Source organism: Herpailurus yagouaroundi, unplaced genomic scaffold (genome assembly GCF_014898765.1).
Source record: "Herpailurus yagouaroundi ecotype Mexico unplaced genomic scaffold, PumYag 483, whole genome shotgun sequence".
Lineage (NCBI taxonomy): Eukaryota > Metazoa > Chordata > Mammalia > Carnivora > Felidae > Herpailurus > Herpailurus yagouaroundi.
In genome coordinates, this window is record NW_024412700.1 from 3,958,847 (window position 1) to 3,970,506 (window position 11,660).

Genomic DNA, 11,660 nt, shown 5'->3' on the forward strand with positions numbered 1-11,660 from the left:
TTCTCTTCAGCAAGATGGCCCTAGAGGTGCTGTCTGAAGACAGAGGATGAGGACAAGCAGCAGGTGCAAGACTGCCGGACCCCAACCCTGGGACTGCGTGCAGAAGAGGAAAGGGGCTGCTGGGCTTGGGGCAAGGGGCCCACGGCCCAGGAGGACAGTCTCACAGACAGGGCTCTGCAAGGCCAGGCCGGTGAAGGGCCCGAAGCCCCCGTCCCACGGTGTCCCACCTGGCCGAGGTCCTGAGATGGCCACGGTACCAACGTTCCCCGGGAGAGACAGTACCAGACGATGCTCTGTCTCTCTGCTTGAACAACTGTACCCGGCAGAGAGGGGCCCCGGTGGAGAAGGGGCCAGTGCAGCTGTGCTGTGATGGCGGTTTTCCTTCGGGGCGGTGGAGCATGTGCGTGTGTGGTTCCGGGTGGTGACGACAGGGGGCCCTGGGCAGCAGGAGAGGTGACCTGAAGCCAGAAGAGGTAGTTAGTGTGTGTTGCAGGCAGTTAGTGGCCGAAGGCAGAGAGCGGCTGATAGCCTCTGTACAGGGCATTTACATGTCATCTGGCCTGGCTGTCGCTCCCTTTTTCCCATCCTGGCACACACAGAAAACACGAGAATCTGCGTGTTACCTTGGGGTTAACACACAGCAGGGCCCTAGGTGGCCGGCCTGGGTCTGTCCAATGACAGGAGACCATGCCAGCTCCAGGGCCCGTGCACCGGGGACAGACAGGGTTCAGGATAGCTCTGATGAGCAGGGCTGTGACGAGGAGACGTACGGCAGAGGCCTAACCACCGGGTGGGCTTCTGGAACAGTCTGTCCTCACCTGACCGCGGCATCTCCTTCCTCCGCTTGCTCCTCTCCAAGAACAGACCTGCCCACCAGCCCATCAAACCAGCAACGGATGTCTAAAGCTGACACTCGACTTTGGGAAAGGTGCACAGGTAGAGGCGAGTATGAATTAGCTCCCCCCCACTTTGGGGGGACAGATATTTTAAAGCTCTATTCAAAACCGTGTGTAGACTTGAATCTCTTAAGATTATTTTAAAAACCTCTATTTTAAAATGTGCACAGCTTTTGATCTAGTGATCCCAGCTTCAGAAAGATCTCCTAAAGCCCTGTCCTCAACTGGCCTTCTTCCTCCGGGTGGAGACTTGGGGTCCTGTCCCTCCTCCCTCTCCTGGTGGAACAGGGGCTGGTGGCCACCAGGGTGTTTGGATCTTGGTATTCTGATCCGTGAGAAGCTTGGCTGAGGTCTGCTCTGATTTCTAGAAAAGTTCTGGGGTTCTATGATAGCGCCCGGTTCTGGGGATGCCTCGCTAAATATGCTCGAGCCCACGTGAAAGCAGTATTTCACTACCGTCCCGGAGGACAGGTATAATGCAGCTATGAACAATGATGGCAGGAAGTGGGGTTTTTTGATACAAATGTTCTGTAGGTATGCATATCACCTTTTCTGTGTCAGTCGCATTGGAAAAAATAAATTATCACCAGTCAATGTCTTATAATAAGAGCAAGGCACGGCTTAATTGCTCCGGTTAAGTGGTCATGACTTTGCCAGTGCCCATAAATGCCATTACATCAGGCCACTGAGATGGCTCGTCTGATGTATTAAATGGTGATGGGTAGGGGAGCCACTGTGATTTCTTTTATGGGTTAACACCTACGGTGAAAAGGCCTAAATGGTTGGATGTGGTCTCAGGTACGGTTCCTCAATAAGGAAAGACAGAGAAAGGGTAGGGACGGCCCCCAGCGTGAAAACAGCAGAACATATGGGTGTCTTCTGGAGGGGAGTTTCGTAATGATTATGACGCCCTGGGGATAAGCGGACGGTTTTTGGCCTTCCTATTATGTGTCGCACAGAAGGTTTTAGATATTTCCCTTCTAGAAGCATAGACCCATGGTCCAAAATATTCCTTCCCAAGTGGCCTGATGATTTGCAGGAGACAATACATTTACTCATCCAACACGTATTGTCTAAGAACCCAGGCTGTGCCAGATGCCCCTCTGAGATGCCGAGGTGGCAAACCAATGTCCCCTCCCTCGGGGAGCTTACGTTTTAGAGGACAGTAAGGTGGCTGTTCTGTTTGGACGTGAGTTGTGCTTTCATGGCCACAAGGAAGCACCATGACAGTCCCCTCACGTAGGCCACACTGTGACGCTGGGAGGCAGGTGCCGGCTCTGGGAGCTTGGGGTTCCTTACGGCATCTGGCACCTGGCACCCCCGTGGGTGATTCATGAGTGTATGTGGTGTCCTAGGACCAGCTTTTTCCTATAAAAAATTCTTAATTCTAGTTTCTGGCAAATTCTTGAAGGCAGGAGCAGTGTCTTGTGTTTTCTCTTGTGTCTTCACGGAACCAGCTGGTTCGTGCAGGATGGAGATCACGCGTGCTCTGTGGGGCGTCAGGGATGTTCCTTCTTTGCAAGAGAAGGGTTACCATCTTTGATTTACATGAAGTCACCTGGAAATCATTCTCGAAGCACAGAAGTAATCAGATCATGACCCTCTGCCAAACTATGTCCCTAAGAATCCAGAGAAGGCTTCAGGAATTCCAAAGAGAGGAGATCTGGGTTTTCCCCAGCTTTCCTTCTTTTGCACTGAAAAGTACTTCTGTCCGGGATTTTTTTGGTAACTCACTCAAACCGAAGAATTCAGGAAATTCACGGGTAGGGCCGACGTTGCCTCTCTTGTGCCTTGTGCTGTTCCCGAGGCTCCGGGTTGTCCAGAATCTGCCCAGACCTGGCATATCCCGCGTCGGGCACTGGACCTTCCTGGTGTTCAGATGAAGGGCGTGCAGGGTCGGGGGGAGGGGGGGGGCAGGGCACTGCTTGTACATCACAGGGGACCAGGACCGGAAGATGTTGCCACAAAACGGAGGTGAGCGTCAGGCCCGTGACCCGCTGCTTAGTATGTGGCAATGATGCTGTTCCTTTCTGATGACAGTGAAGACGTCCCCCCGAGTCGCGTCCTCCCATCTGAGACACGAGCCCGGATATTCCTCCCAAACAGAGCCTTCACGCAGCTGCCTGTTAGCCACCAAGCCCTGGGCTGTGGTGTGGAGGCGTCTTGACCCGGCTGAGAAAAATCTACCTTATGGAATCTCAACAAGGTGAACATTTTCTTACTGTAATTTTGCACACCAGCTCCAAGATTTTTGTGAAGTTTGCGACTTACAGCAATGAACTTGGCCACTGCTTGCAAGTATCTTTCCTCCCTCTAATAACCAAGGAGATGAAGGGCTCACTTTTTAATTTCTTGTCTCTGCATTTTACAGGGGACACAAGTTTAATAACCATGCTCTTGGTTTTTCTAGAAGAGACTAGATTTAAAAAAATTTTTTTAACGTTTATTTATTATCAAGAGACAGAGAGAGACAGAGCATGAGCATAGGAGGGGCAGAGAGGGGGAGACACAGAATCCCAAGTAGGCTTCAGGCTCTGGGCTGTCAGCACAGAGCCTGATGTGGGGCTCGAACTCACAGAATGTGAGACCAGGGCCTGAGCCAAAGCCGGACACCCAACCAACTGAGCTACCCAGGTGCCCCTAGAATAGACTAGGTTTAAAATATCATCAGACTGTGTGTCTACATTTCTTATCATGGCAAGAAGGGCCCTTCTGTAAAGAAGTCTTCATTTGAGGTGGCAGTGGGTGACCAGATGCCCGAAGGTGGCTGGGTGACCTCCAGCTCTCCATGCTTGTGTGAGCCACCCAGGGTGCCCACCCCAGCCTGCACCTTCTAGGCTTTCCTCCAAACGAGCTCCGTGGGGCAGCCTGGGGGATGTGCCCGTGGGGCACGAGGATATCCATCACCCCGGGATGGAGGTGGAGACCTGACCATTTGAGGGATGAAAGGAATGTGTTTTCCACTTCCTTCCCGGAACGAAGCATGTGCAGTGGTGGGAGGGTGTGGGGTCCAGGGGGGTGCCCTGGAAGGAGGGGGTTCCTGCCCCCCCAGGGTTGCCGCTGGAGGTGCTGTGCGGTTCCTGGGGTGCGTGATTGATGGCAACTCCTGACCTGGAGACAGCTCGCTGACTATCCCAGCCCCCCGCCTGCTCCCTTCTTGTGCTGTTTTGTTCTTGCTCCTATGGGTTCGACAAGGGGGTATTTGATGCCTGTCACATGCCAATTATTTGTTCAACATGCATGTGTTGAGTGTTTACTACGTTGCAGGAGGCAGGCTAGACTGGAGGCACGGTGACGGGTAAGACCTGTTTCCCAAGAGTTGCAGCGTCTAGTCGAGGGGAGTGACACAAACAGGTTAGTGGCTTCTGCGTTCCAGAAGAGCCTGAGGCAGAGGGGTGGCCCGTGCCAGCGGGAGGGCAGGGGGCGGCTTCTGGGTTGCTGGGTCGAGATCCCAGTAACCTGCATCCTCAAGGTGTCCCGAACTCGGGTTTGCCCTGCCACACCCAGACGGCACGTGCCATCACCACTACCGGGACACCACCTAAACACGGGTGTAGGTCGTAGGGGTCAATGTCTAATAGTAGACATGTTATGAACTGTAAATGTCTAGTACAGACATTTATACAATATTGAAACTTAAAAAGGGGGAAAAAGAAAGAAAACGAAAACCACAGTTATGTCCACTCTGACTTGCTAATGTATTCCTTCCCCAACCCCTTACCCCCGCATACCCTCAGTTTGTTTTCTGTATTTAAGAGTCTTTTATGTTTGCCTCCCTTTCTGTTCTTATACGTATGTTAAATGGTTGAGCCATACAGCCTATTAAAACATCGCATTCTCCCATGTTTACTTCATACATGTTTTCTAGACTCCTAAAGATTCTTTGTAAATAGGATTTGTCTTAATGGTTGAATAACGGGCTATGATTTGGGTATGCTTTTTTGGTTTGAATGTTTTTCTATTAAATTTTTCTAACGTTTGTTCATTTTTGAGAGACAGAGAGAGACAGAGCAGGAGCAGGGAGGGGAAGAAAGGGAGACACAGAACATGAAGCAGGCTCCAGTCTCTGAGCTGTCAGCACAGAGACCAATGTGGGGCTCCAGCTCACGAACTGCGAGATCGCGACCTGAGCCGAAGTGAGCCACCCAGGGGCCCCTTGAATTTTATCTGTTACAAACAAGGTTTTGGTTCTTATCTGTCAACAACGCTGGATGATTTCCTTAGCAATATTTTGTTGCTTCCTCGGCATAGATTTCTAGAAGCAGAGTTGGTGGACCGAAGTACACGAATGGTTTTAAGGCCGCATGGCGGGTGTCGTGGAATCATCTTGCAGAAGGATGGAGGCACAAACGTTTACACTGCACACTCACCCCCGCCCCGCAGGGCGTGTGCACACGCAGCGCACGGGGCTCGCTGCGTGTGCAAGACCTGCCTGGTTGCAAAGTCGGTGTTTGCGGGCCGCTCAACTTCCTCTCGTGTCAGTTCTGCGTCTACCGGCGGCTCACAGAGGACACCCACTTTTCCTTACCACACGTGCTGCAGGCATGTTCTCAAGACTCTGATTTTGCCCAGATGTTTTATATTTTTGTGTTTCATCTATTCATTTTTTCTTTATTTCTAGGAGGACACCTAAGGGTGATGGAAAATGACCCCACTGTAGTTATTCTGGGTTTTAGGTGCTAATATCTGAGCCCCCTGTAGCACCGGCCTTCAGTAAACTCATGTTTCAGCACCTGGTGAGTGGGGCTGAGCTCTGCCCCAAGTGACAAGCTCCCAAAAAAACCAAAAAAAGCTGCTCCAAGTGAAACGGAAGATGTCCCAAGGTGAATGTTTTGTCTCTGCTCCAGTTGGTGGCCAGATAGAGAGATACTTGCATTCATGTGGCCTCACAGGCGGACAAGAATGGTTCTTCGGGACTCTTTATCTTGGGGGCCCTGTCCCCCAAACACTGCTGATGGGTAGAGCTTGGGAGACAGCTGGGTTACAGCCTGTTTCTTGATCACATTCCCGAGAAGAGGGGAAGGTGGTAGGGGGCGTGGTGAAGTCCATGACTCCCAGTGTGAGCGGCAGGGGAGCGACTGGAGGTTTTTCAGACAGAAATGCTGCACTATTTCAGTGTCAGGGTATCTTCTTCGTTTCTTACCCCAGCTTGATACTTGTGGACATATTTCATTAAAAATGAGCCCGGGGCGCCTGGGTGGCTCAGTCGGTTGAGCATCCGACTTGGCTCAGGTCGTGATCTCACGGTTTGTGGGTTTGAGCCCCATATCAGGCTCTGTGCTGACAGCTCAGAGCCTGGAGCCTGCTTCGGATTCTGTGTCCCGCTCTCTCTCTGCCCCTCCCTGGCTCGTACGCTGTCTTTCTCCCTCTCTCAAAAAGAAACAAACACTTTAAAAAATAAAAAATGAGCCCTTAAGGAGTCAGGCAAAAATTATGAGAGTCTGTCCTCAAACGTTCATTCAGACCTCCTTCTTTTGGAAGTTGGTGGCTGTTTGCCTTTGCAGGATCAGCCTCAGCTTGCGATCTCCTGGTTACGAGGAGGGGACTGTCGTCCTAGATAATCATCACGGAGGGCAGAGAAGGCGGCCGAGCCTGTCGGTCCTGACCTTGGGGTCAGATCCTGAGTGTCTGGCCAAGCCGTGGGGGCTGCTGAAGAAACATTTTGTTGTTCCGTCAGGCACAGAGCTGGAACCCGGCACCTGTAGCCCAAGCCCGCTCTGTGCCGAGTGCCTGTTGGTCGCAGGGAATGCGCAGGGAGACGGTCCGGTTGCTTGAGGCTCCCGTTTGTGTGGTCCACACGGTCGAGCTCTGTCTGCGTTATTCTGGTAAAACAAAGGCCCAGTGCCAGCCAAGTGGGGTTGGAGGCAGGGCAAGAGGAAGAAGCATTTTGGTTGCTTTGTGACTCTTTCCCTAAATAGCACGAGCATTAATCACGACCTGTGCAGAGTTCTGGTGGTGACTCAAACCAAATTAACCAGTGAGTCCTGATTCCTCTCTCCAAGCAGGACCAGACTTGATCTGGAATCCAAAGCCTCATGCTGATAACGCCGAGCAGGGACGTCAGCTCTTTTCACATTTGGGGCAGATCTAAGCCCCGTGACATCCCGGGGACAGGGCGTCCGGCGGACTTTTCCATCCAAATACTGGAAAACTACTGCCCCGAGTCACTCCTTCACCGGTGTCCCAGTGCCTTCTGCCACCAGGGGCCATGAGCCCACCTGCCCTGTGGACTCTACCCTCTGACTCTGATTGTTCCCTGTGAGCCCAGTGACAAAGCCCTGGAGCCCAGGGTGACTCACAGGAAGGCAGAGTATCCGGGTCAACGGGTCCCTCCTGCGCCTCGCACTCAACCCACGGCTCCACAAGAGGCACCTGGCGCCCTGCGGTGACGAAGCTCGTCTGGTGTCCTTGTCGGTTACTGGCAGAGCCAGGCCTGGAAACCGAGTCTTCTGGTCACTAGATGAGCGGTGTTTTCGTGACGACCATGCTCAGATCTGAAATGTAAATTTCTAAACGTGAGTCTCAACACACCGCTGTGTGCACCGTGTGCAGCGGGTACCCATCGATGCCCCCAGGGCTGCAAGCCTCCACGGCCGCCCCTCTGCCGTCTGACTCCCGGCGCCCTCTGAGCAGTTCGTTTTCCTCGCACAAAACGGCTCCTTTGTTTTGGGCGCTTGGGTTGTCACGAGGCCTCGCAGTCCTCCCTGCTTCAGGACTATTCCTTCCCCTTCCTTCCCAAACCCGTGGGCTTTGCTGAGAGGCCATCCGCCGACTGCCATGCGTCATTTGCCCACTGGTGAGGTAGTTACAAGGGAAAGTGAACTGATGTGTGTCCCCCCCCCCAGATTCATTTTTATATAAACGGGCAAAATTTAACGCCCATTTGACTCTGCAGTCAAAGGCACGGACTCTGGCACGGGGCGGTTGGTGCCCCAATCCCTGTGCCCCGGGCACCAGGGGGTGGCCTCAGCCAGTTTGTTCAGCTCTGTGTGCTGGTTTCCTCATCTGTGAAGTGGGGGAGATAGAACGCCCAAGGGTGAGTGGATTCACACCGGTAAAGTGCTTAGCGTGGTGCAGACTTAAAATTAGGGTTCAGTAATGGCCTGGCATGCAAGGCCTGTGGCCGTGGTGGGGATGAGTCAGGGGATCTGGTTGCTGAGGATGATGTCGGGCGGTGGGGGGGGGGGTGGTTCTTCTAGGTGGTACCTTTCGGGCTACTGTGCAGTAAACCACCTGCTTACCCATCAGACTGTTCTGACACTCGCCTGGATCTCAGAGGCAGCTCGGGGACAGGGAGCACACCAGGCAGCAAGGCCAGTGTCAGCCGCCCCCCCACGCTGCCCCCCCACGCATCGGTGGCCTCCCGGGTCCTCGTTGCCAGCGGCGGCCTGACTGCTCCAAGGTCTCCTTTCTGCACAGGTGAATCGCTCTGGGCGGGGAGCCCAAGGGAGGCTCACAGTAGTGACCTTGAAGGCACTGGCCATCAGTATCCCCTCTGCCCTGGACCACGTGGACGGGGGCTCGGCCACTGCTTGGTGTCTTTCCCAGAGCTGGTGTTGGGCAGGGCATTTCTGGATGTGACCACATGCACGTCCTCTGTCTGCGCTTGGCCTTGGGCAGCTTCTGGAAGGCTGCGTGGGTTTGAAGACTTCTTTTTGTGTCTCCAGAATGGGGACGGCATCTCACCTCGTGTCCCCAGAGCCTGGCTCAGTGAGGATCCAGTGACTATCTGTCTCTCCTTGGGTTACAGTGGTAAAACACAGCGTTGCATTTGCCATCTTTCCCATCGCAGTCGTACAATTCGGCGGCACTGGATACGGTCACGGTACTGTGCAGCCATCACCTCTACCCGGGACTTCCTGCCACCTCCAATATCAGCCCCATTCCGGGACACAGGGGCTCCCACCCCCTCCCCACCTGCCACCCTCTGTCCTACCTCCCATCTCTATGAGTGTGTCAACGGCTGCTGCTTGAATGGACTTTTAACATTTAGAATTTTTCAGACACGACCCATAGAGCTAAAAATACAACGGGCATCGTCCCCAGCTGCAGGAAGTGCACCTTACAGGTACAACTGACGTATCCAGGCACCCCTCCCTCCCCGAGCTCAGAGCACATTCTGAATTCGTGTGTGACGTTCCCTTGGCTGCCTTTATAGCTTCACCTGGTACCATTGCCTCTATAATTAACGGGCAATATTATTTTGCCTGTTCTCAAAACTCTGTGTAGATGGTATCATTCTGTTCTGACCTGAAATTCTTCAGGTCACTTTCAATGCCGTTTTTAAGATTTGCCTGCGTTGGGTCACAGGTTCAGGTTTGTTCGTTGCCTGGCTCATCGCTGGGGCTTGCTCCTCCGTGTGAATTTACCGTGTTCCCCGATCCTTCTCAACTTAGTGAAGCGTGGGTTTCCAGAAAGTGCTGGGATGAACGTTTGGGTCAATGATTTGGGGCACATTGATAATTTTTCCAGGATGTCAGTCAAGGGTTGGAATCACTGGGTGGAACGCCAGACACGTTTTCTACACACGATCTTCAAAGGGTTTTCCCGCCTCACATTCAACACGTATGAATACTCTAGGCCCTTCTATTCTGGCCAGCCGTGGTTTTTCTTGTTGGCTTTTCTTTTGTATAATGTATATGAAATAATACCAATACAATCATTTGGCATAAGATTGGCCAAACATTTTATTGATTACAAACGACTAATGAAATGCATTCTCGTGGCAAAGAACAACCGTCTAGAGAGTAGAAGCTGAAAACTTTTCCTTCCCTTCACATCCTTCCCACAAAACTTGGTGTCTACTCATCCATGAGGCTTCAGTGAGTGTACAAACACACACACATGCCTTCAACATAGCCCGCAGGGTCAAAGAGACATATAACTATATGTTTATTGGAGGTATACACTGTATTACACATATGATATATATTATTATAAAACTTAATTGTATATTTGTATATACCTCCTATACCATTTAGTGTAAGGGGCAAAGCCGTGCCCACCGCCCCACACTCCGTGTAGACTTAACAGGAAGCACCAGCCAGCCTTCCGAGTGCTTCCTCCCCTCGGCCTCCTGGTGTTCCATTGTACGGAGGTGACACTATTCACAAACACGTTCTTAAAAGCATTTTAGCTAAAGAACTAAAGCACTAAATATTGTTATTTATTTATTTTTTTAAGTTGATTTATTTATTTTGAGAGAGGGAGTGAGCATGAGCGGGGGGGAGGGGGGGGAGAGGGAGGGAGGGAGAGAGAGGATCCCAGGCAGGCTGTCAGTGCAGAGCCCGGTGTGGGCTCCATCCCGTGAACAGTGAGATCGCAACCTGAGCTGAAACCAAGAGTTGGATGCTCAACCGACTGAGCCATCCAGGCGCCCCTAAAGCATTTTTTTAAGTCCCCGATCTACAAGACCCAGTGGAAATCTGTGTCCCCTCTGGCCCCGCAGCCCCCACGTGATGGCCTGGGCTACCCATGGGCACCACCCCGCACAGCCCTAGGAACCGCAGAGCGGTCAGGGGCACCTGTGATGACACAGAGGGGATCGTGCGCTCCTCAGCGGACCCCCTCCCTCCTTCTTCTGCGCATCAGCCCCAGCGAGGCCCCCCTGCCCCGGCTCCTCCCGCCAAGCTGGGGTTTTAGGGGCCCGGGGGGGGGTCCTTATGCTGAGGGGTGAAGCGATGCCCTGAGCCCTGCTGGCACCCAGGTGGGTGGATCTTGCAGGGGGAGGGGGCTTCTGCATTTTCTGGGCTGTCTGGGGTGAGAGAGGTGAGGGTGGGGGTGGGGGAGCCCACCTGGTTCACGGTTTAGAAGGACCCCCTCTGACGGGCATTCAGCATGAACTGGGGGGTGGGCTTGGCTGGGGAAGGGGCAGGACTGACATTGGGGAGACCGGTTAGGGGGCGACCGGTGGAGCCGGGTGGGCTGGCCTGCAGGCAGCTTCGGCGAGGTAGGGGTGCTGCGGTGTATTTGGGTGTGAGGGCGGGAGCGCGGCCGGGGACCTGAGAACTTCCAGGTTCACTGCCGGAACGGAGGGACCTTTCCCTGGCACAGAAAATGGGAGGGAGAGACTGCATTGGGGGTGGGGGCAGGGCTGGGATGGGGGGGGTGTGACGCGTCTACAAGGCATCGGTCAGAGACCTTTGACGGGTGGGGGGGCTCCTGGGTGACCGGGGAGGGACTGGCAAGGAGGTCAGGTGGGGACAGTGAAGGGAGGCAAAGAGGCTCCATCACGGGCCGGCGGTGGGCGCAGGAAGGCAGAGCCGAGGCGGGGAGGCTGGGGCTCCGAGGCTCATGGCGGGGGGATCCCCAGGGGGCAGAGCGAGGAGGGCCCCCCGCGTGTGCTCCCTCACCTCACCCCTTCCGCCCTCGCTTCCTCCTCGTCCTTCCCAGCTGGCGGCTGCCCCCCTGGGGCTGGAGGGGGGCTTGCCTGTCCAAAGGGGCAAGGAGGCCTCCCGGGCTCGGCCTGCAGCCTGGGGCCGCTCCTGCGTGTGCACGGCCCGAGGGCTGCAGGTGACTTTGGACTTCATTTATCTGTAGCTTGTCACGCTAACCTTATCTGCTCCTGGGCCAGTGGCAAGAGTTCCTGGAATAAATATTTGCTTCCAGCCCCCCACACGCGTCTGCCTCCTCCCGTTCACCCTGCCGTGTAACAAAGACCGTCTGCCTGCGTCACAGGCCTCCTGACCGGGAGGAGGGCCTGCCACCAACCGCTCTGAGGACAGCCTGTCTGTGCCCGAGGGCAGCTTGTCTGTGTCCCAGGAC

The 11,660-nt window shown here is 54.0% G+C and overlaps 1 long non-coding RNA gene across 1 annotated transcript; it reads left to right on the forward strand.

Moving 5' to 3' along the window:
* The first annotated feature begins 2,833 nt into the window (after positions 1 to 2,833).
* LOC121022920 (uncharacterized) lies at positions 2,834 to 5,670 on the forward strand. Its single transcript, XR_005787171.1, has 2 exons — positions 2,834 to 3,102; positions 5,518 to 5,670. It is a non-coding gene; the product is annotated as an uncharacterized LOC121022920 (long non-coding RNA).
* Positions 5,671 to 11,660: the final 5,990 nt, after the last annotated feature.